The 2,500-nt window shown below is 32.0% G+C and overlaps 1 protein-coding gene across 1 annotated transcript in view; it reads right to left on the bottom strand.

Moving 5' to 3' along the window:
• Positions 1-2,500, bottom strand: part of LOC106882438 (calcium-binding mitochondrial carrier protein SCaMC-2) — an 82,022-nt gene that overhangs the window by 20,654 nt on the left and 58,868 nt on the right. The gene's annotated exons all lie outside the window — the stretch shown is intronic.

Raw genomic sequence — 2,500 nt, forward strand, 5'->3', positions numbered from 1 at the left:
TATATATATATATATATATATATATATATATCTTGGGTATGGTAGATGAGTTCAGCAAAAATTTAGATTCAGATGAACATGGTACACACAAAAACTATCTTCCCTGTTACCCTTCCTTTGATACTGCTGCACCTCTTATGTGTCCATAGCTTACACTGGGTGATGTAGTTTCTACCTATACCTTTTCTACAGATCGAGTAAGGCCATCTACCTGAATATATCTTAGGTCCTGGTAGGATTATAATGGTAGAGTATTTACCAAGACGCACTCAACCTGAGTTCTGGGCTATCAACACTGTCGAATTCCAAACAAATACCAAAATTATCAAAGTGTAGAAAACAACAGTTTTATTGTCATGAAATATCATCATCATATTTTTAATATTATTATTACTACTATTATGACGACGACATTGGTTATTGAAATACTGGGGACAGCATATTTGGTGTCATATCCAGAGACATATTTATCTCAAACGCTATTAAGACTGGTACTAAACAACAGCTTTAAAATCTCTGTTCTTCAACGTCAGTGATGATATTGTTATCATAAGAAAAAAAGTTAACACCTAAAGTGTTGCAACTCTCCTGGTTGTTCTCTTTTAAGCTTAGACAAAAGAATATTTTATTGCTATGGCAGTGGAATGTCAAACTAAATACCTAATATTTACATCCCTCAATATATTTGGTTCAGATTGGATTAAAACTGACTGTATCTGTCATCACCTCAAGGTCAATAAAGACAAGTAAAACATTGGGGTTAATTCAGATGAATATATTCATCCTTAGAAATGTATCATTTAAAAAAAACCACTACTACTACTACTACTACTATTAAAAGTTATTAAAATAACAAACTATTATATATACACCTTATATAATAGACTAAAAAAGCATCAGACAAAATGCATTGCAGTATTTTTTCTGGTTCTTTATATTCTGAGTTCAAATCCCATTGAGGTCAACTCCACCTTTCATCCTTCTGGGGCCAATAAAATCAAGTACACATCAAAATACTGGGGCTGATAGTGTCAACTATGCATCCCCTCAAAATGGTTATTGACATTTTGTTCATCTTTACATTCTGAATTGAAATTCCACCAAGGATGACTTTGCCTTTCATAATTTCGGGGTTGATAAAATAAGTACCAGAAAAACACTGGAGTCGATATAATCGACTTACCCCTCTCCTGAAACTACTGGCCTTGTGCCAAAATTTGAAACCATTATATAATGGACAGTGGAATAGTTAATGTTGAACAAAATATTTCACAGTATTTAATAACAATCATTTACATTCTAAGTTCTAATACTACTAAGGTTAAATTTACCTTTTGTTCTTGGAAGGGGTAAAATAAAATACCAGTCAAGTGCTAAAATTGATATAATTAATTGTTCCATCCCAACCCAAATTTGTGGCCTTATGTATTTTTAAGAAATTATAATTATTATTACCAACACTATTACAGTGAAAGGATGATCAGTTACAACCTGTTTTTGATCTTTCCTCAGTAAAGACATCAGACACCATGTTATGACATTCATCTAACATATGAGAATGGTGAAACATTTACTTTTTTTTTTACCAAATTTGAGCTAATAATTGATCATTTGTTTCTTTGGATTAATGTCAATATGTTCTAGAAGCACATGGGTCTTCATCATTATCATTGTCACTATTCCATGTGACTTAACAGTGTTATCTTAAAAGGTAGGTTGTTTCTAAATTAAATTCAATGTACTATCATGAGGGGGGCAATCTAAAATAGATCAAACAGAAATCTCATGAGGAAAAGCTGAGTCACACTTCAATGAAAAGATATCCAGAATTATTATCTTATTTTACTATTTATAGATATGCATTTACTATTTTTAAAATATTAAGTGAATTATATAAAAATGTCAGCATGGAAAACAGATGTTAAAGGATGATGATGAATGTATAGCTATTGGTGCTTTATTTCTTTTAAACGGATGATTTATTGCAGAAAAATAATCCATACAAAAAATTATATTTTGTTGTAAAATGCCTTTGTTAGAAATAATATGAATTACAGAACCGCTAGAGATTCACTTGAAAATCTGCCTCAACTTTCAGATTGCAGATAACCTATTTGTAAATACCTTCTCTCAGTGTTCGGAGGGCCAAAACTCCCTTAAACTCTTCAGCTTTTAAACTGGCCATATCCAGCCCAAATATTCTGTTTCATGTCCAAACTGGCCAGATCCAGCCTCTAACACCTAATTCTAAAAATAAACGACCACATCACTGAAATCTCAAAGCTACAAGATAATGTATGATTAATTCAAACCAATGTGAATAGATAAGCAATACATTTAAACAGAAAGATTAAACAAACAGGCAACCATTGGGGTAGGTGTTGTTCTAGCTATTTGAACCCACTTGCCATGCTGGGGCACTGCTGTTGTCAGTTATATTTATCTCACCATATTATACTGAACTTGGGTCATGTGATTAAAAAGAATTTGCTTTGTAATA

Source organism: Octopus bimaculoides, chromosome 2, assembly GCF_001194135.2.
Source record: "Octopus bimaculoides isolate UCB-OBI-ISO-001 chromosome 2, ASM119413v2, whole genome shotgun sequence".
NCBI lineage: Eukaryota > Metazoa > Mollusca > Cephalopoda > Octopoda > Octopodidae > Octopus > Octopus bimaculoides.